This window comes from Nomascus leucogenys, chromosome 8 (assembly GCF_006542625.1).
Source record: "Nomascus leucogenys isolate Asia chromosome 8, Asia_NLE_v1, whole genome shotgun sequence".
Classification (NCBI taxonomy): domain Eukaryota; kingdom Metazoa; phylum Chordata; class Mammalia; order Primates; family Hylobatidae; genus Nomascus; species Nomascus leucogenys.
The window spans coordinates 69,664,181-69,669,854 of NC_044388.1; positions in this window are offsets into that span (position 1 = coordinate 69,664,181).

Here is a 5,674-nt window from a genome sequence, read left to right on the forward strand (position 1 = left end):
ATTATAGGGGACCCCAAATAGCTAAAACAATCTCTAAAAAGTAGAATAAAACTGGAGGACTCATGTTTTCCAACTTCAGAACTTCCAACAAAGCTACAGTAACTAGAACTGTGATATCTGCATAAGGACAGACATACAGACCAAAGGACTAGAGTAGAAAGCCCAGAAATAAATTCTCACATACGTAATCAATTGATTTTCAACAAGGGCGCCAACACCATTAAATAGGAAAAGGACAGTATTTTCAGCAAATGCTGTGGGGAAAACTGGATATCCATGTGCAAAAGAATAAAGTTGGACTTCATCTTATGCCATGTACAAAAATTACCTCAAAATGGATCAAATTCTTAAACTTGAGTTAAAATCATAAAACTCATAGAAGAAAACATTAGGGAAAATCTTCATGACAGTGGATTTGGCAATGATGTCATAAATATGACACCAAAAGTACAGGCAACAAAAAAATTGACTTCATCAAAATTAATAACTTTTGCGCATCAAAGAACGTTATCAAGAAGGCAAAAGACAACCTACAGAATGGGCGAAAATGTTTGTAAATCATATATCTGAGAAGAGATTAACATCCAAGATAATTCCTACAACTCAACAACAACTACAACAAATCACAAACACCCTAAATCAAAAATAAGTAAAGGATTTGAATAGATATTTTTCCAAAGAAGATGTACAAATGGCTGATAAACACATAAAAAGATGCTCAACATCATTCATCACTGGGGAATTGCAAATTAAAATTATGAGATATTATCTCACCCATTAGGATGACTGCTATTTAAAAAAATAGAAAATCGTAGCTCTGTTTAAGTTCTTTGAGAAATCTCCAAACTGTTTTCCACAATGGCTGAACTAATTTACATTCCCACCAACCAGAGTATAAGTTTTCTCTATGTTCTTTGCAGTCTTGCCAGCATCTGTTGTTTGTTTGTTTTTTTTTTTTTGGACTTTTTAATAATACCTATTCTGACTGGTATGAGATGGTATCTCACTGTGGTTTTGATTTGCATTTCTCTGACAGTGATGAGCATTTTCTCATACGTTTGTTGGCCTCTTGTGTGTCTTTTTCTGAGAAGTGTCTGTTCATGTACTTTGCCCATTTTTTAACAGTTTTTGGGTTTTGCCTGTTGATTTAAGTTCCTTATAGATTCTTAATATTAGACCTTTGTCAGAAATATAGTTTGCAAATATTTTGCTCCCATTCTGAAGGTTGTCTGTTTACTCTGTTGATGGTTTCTTTTGCTGTGCAGAAGCTCTTTAGTTTAATTAGGTCTCACTTGTCAATTTTTGTTTTTGTTGCAATTGCTTTTGAGGACTTAGCTAAAAATTCTTTGTCAAGGCCAATGTGAAGAAAAGTATTTCCTAGGTTTTCTTCTAAGCTTTTTGTAGTTTCAGGTCTTACATTTAAATCTTTAATCTATCCTGAGTTCATTTTTGTGTATGGTGAAAGAGAGGGGTCCAGTTTCATTCTTCTGCATACGGTTAGCCAGTTATCCCAGCCGCATTTATTAAAAAGAGATTGATTTCTCCAATGTTTGTTTTTATCTGCTTTGTCAAAGATCAGATGGTTGTAAGTCGGTGGCTTTATTTCTGAATTTTCTCTTCTGTTCTATTGGTCTATGTGTCTGTTTTTGAACTACCACCATGTTATTTTGATTACTGTAGCCTTGTAGTATAGTTTGAAGTCAGGTAGTGTGATGCCTCCAGCTTTGTTCTTTTCACTTAGGATTGCTTTGGCTATTTGGGCTCCTTTCTGTTTTCATATGAATTTGGGTATATACCCAAAGGAAAATAAATCATTCTACCAAAAAGACACATGCACTTGCATGTTCACCACACTATTCACAATAGCAAAGACATGAAATCAACCTAGGTGCACATCAATGGTGAACTGGATAAAGAGCATGTGGTACATATACACCATGGAATACTACACAGCCATAAAAAGAAACGAAATCATATCCTTTGCAGCAACATAGATTGCAGCTGGAGGCCACAATCCTAAATGAATTAATGCAGGAACCCAGAAAACTAAATGCCTCATGTTCTCACTTATAAGTGGGAGCTAAACATTGAGCACACATGGACATAAATATGGGAAGAATAAATACTTCAGACTACTACAGGGGAAGGGAGGGAAGGGTCATGAGTTGAAAAACTACCTATTGGGTACTAGGCTCACTACCTGGGTGACAGGATCCATACCCCAAACCTCAGCATCATGCAATATACCCATGTTACAAACCGGCACATGTACCCCCTATATCTAAAATAAAATTTGAATTTTAAAAAAAACAGAAAATAACAAATGCTAGTGAAGATGTAGAGAAGTTGAAACCCTTAAACATTTTCTGTGGAAACGTAAAATGATGCAACCAGTATGGAAAATAGTGGTGCCTCAAAATTTAAATCTAGAACTACCATATGACCCAGATATTCCACTCCTAACTATATATCCAAAGGAATTAAAAGCTGTAACTCAAATCGATGTCTGTTTATGAATGTTTATAGCAACATTATTCACGATAGCCAAAAGGTGGGAACAACCCACCAGTCCATTGACAGATGAATGCATAAACAAAATGTAGTATATCCATACAATGGAATATTATTCAGCCTTAAAAAGGAGTGAAATGTTACAACACAGATGAACCTTAAAAACATTAGGGTAACTGAAATAAGCCAGACACAGGACAAATATTGTATGACTCCAGTTACATGGGGTACCAGAATAGGCAAATTCATAGAGACACAAAGTGGAACAGAGGTTATCAGGAACTGAGGGGAGTGGGAAGAAGGAGATTTATTGCTTAATGGATACAGAGTCTATGTTAGGTATGACTAAAAAGTTTTAACTGCAGTAATATACAAGGGAGGTGTCTAGTAGACTAAGAAATAGGTTCAGGTCATGTTGTGAAAGGTTTTGATGCCCTGCCAAGGAATCTAGACTTTATTCAATAGTCAAGGGAGAGCCACTACAGGCTTCCAAACAGGCTTGTAAACACTGCAGGCCATGAAGAGATTCATGTTTGGAAAGATAACCAGCGACAATATGGAGGTTAGCTGGTTCTCCTATTGATAATCCCAGTCAATGGGTGCCCTTACCATACCCTATATTGACACTTTTGGAAACATACAACATAGTAGTCACTTTCTCAGGCTTGGGAAAAGTTAAATTTCTACTGTTGAGCTTCCAAATGTGTCCATTTCCAGGAGAGCTAGTAGTAAGCCTCAACTAAGACAGTTGGTGGTGGCTTTTGTTCTTGTCATTGCTATTACTGGTCATAGATCTTATCTTACTGTTGCTGATAATGGAGTTTTGTTTTGCAATAGTTGCTGTAATACATAGCTGGAAAGGATGTGCGGATCCCTTTGTTGTCTTAATTAAGAAAGTGCCTCAGTAAGAGGCAAGCTCCTGTCTTTGTAGTTCAGCATCTTTGATCCCCACTTAATCTTTGCTTGGACACTTCCACACTGAACAGCTTCTGGAAACCTAGCAACCCTCTATCCCTCCAGCACCCGCTACCTTCTCTCCTTATCTACTGCAATTTAAATAATTGACTCCAGCTTTCTGGTTTTGATTTTCTGTGTCTCAAATTCTCTTACTACATCTGTTCAGTTAACAATTCATATGCTCTATTCTTAATAAATGGATGCAAATGCTTTACAAAAAAGCCACTCATGATAACTATCTCAGGCTGTGATCTCAGAAGGCAGATGCTTCTGGTTTTTTGTTTCTGTTTTTTGTTTTTCCAACCCATGTGATTTCTGCAACCTTACTTGGTATCATTTGAGATGTAAGGGAAGAGCTTCTGCTACCATAGACACCACTTCGTGGTTCACTGTGCTTAATTCCAAACTTCACAGGAAAACTCTAAATTTCTGATCATTGGCCCAGTAAAGTGTTAAAACTTGGTGTCCACAAGAACAGAAAAACTAGACTATAATTTGGTCTCAACCCTGTGTTTTGGGCCTGAGTAAGTAAACCTGATCATAGCACAGTCTCTCACCCAGGAAACAATGGTGAATAGTCAATATCACGTCTCATTTGGTTCCATATTCAAAATAAGAAGTCAAACAGAAAATGAACCAGGAGATGGAGCTTATAGAGTCTGGGTCCCAACCACAGGAAGTAAACAATCTTTTAAATTCCACTTAAAATATAAAAAAATTAACCGGGTGTGGTGGCAGGCACCTGTAGTCCCAGCTACTTGGGAGGCTGAGGCAGGAGAATGGCGTGAACCCAGGGGACGGAGCTTGCAGTGAGCCAAGATCGTGCCACTGCAACAGAGTGAGACTCCATCTTAAAAAAAAAAAAAAAAAAAAATATATATATATATATATATATATATATATATATATATATATATATATAAATGTTTTATATGGAGAAACATTCAGGATGGGTTGGGGTTTGTGTCTTTTTTAACAAAATGATCTGCAGGCTCTCAAAGAAAGTTCTGGAATGGCTGTTACCCTTGACTACTTCCATATTTCCCTGATTTTATCTTTTCATCTTGATTCTCTGATAGTTTTTCTTCTCATACATTCCTGTAACCACATATGTGCAAGGTCAGATCTCAAGCCTTAAATTGGGATCCCTCTTCTCTTATTCCCTCTTAACCCAAAATCCTCCAAGATTTTTGAAGGCAGAAAGGTTGAAAATTTCAAAGCAATCTTTAGAAAAACAGAAGTTGGTTGGATACCAGTCTAAAAATTTTAATCTCATCAAACCAGATTGCCTTGTGCCATCAGAATTATAAAAAGCTACAAGAAAATTCAGTAGCTAAAAATGTTGCAGTTTAGTTAGAAGAATATTTTTAATGACTCTAGACATATTAGTCAAAAAGAAAGTAGGGGGAAAAAAGGCAACTTAACACCAGCTTTCCCTCACGCTCCATGGCAAAGTCAAGCTGTATATCCGAGGAATGGCAGTAGCTCCAATTAATATTAAATGAAAAACCTGTGGCAACCTAACATCGAAGTCACAAATTTAAAGCCCCAGAAAGTCACCACCAGCTGCCATCTGGTCATCAATCCTAAACAACCTCTGTTCCTCTGTAATGTGTCGGGGAATTTAAATTTTCTTATAGTAATATTTGAAATTTGAGTTAAGATTTGAGTAGGTTGTACTGCTCTTTCTCGGTGCTTGATGAAAGGGAATTGTGTCTGTTTCATCTGGAGCCTGGTCTTTCTTGAAAAGGCAGGAGTGGTGAACCCTGCACGTCAGCGTAGAGTAAGAGCAAGAGGGGCTCACAGAATATGGAAATATTTTACAGATGGAGTGACTCAGGTTAGGAGAGTTTAGTGACTTGTCCGAGGCCACCCTTCTAGTTTAGGGCATTTCTGAACAAGAATCCTTAACATTCTCTTTGGTGTTGAGATGTTTTGGGGGAGGACTCTGGACTTACCTGTTCAGTTGTATTTAGTGTGTTCACCATTGTGTCACTTGATTTATCCATGCCAGAGTGGAGACTCAGCAAATGAATAAATAAATGAAAAATGGGAATGAGATCCCACCATATCTAAATACCAGATCGCCAAAAAGTAAGAGCTGAATTGCCTGAGTTTTCAAAGGTTCACTGAGAAATGGAGAAGAGCTTGGCATGGCCTTTGAGTCTAATTGGGGTGTCTCTTCTTCACACCAAATATCTAGGCA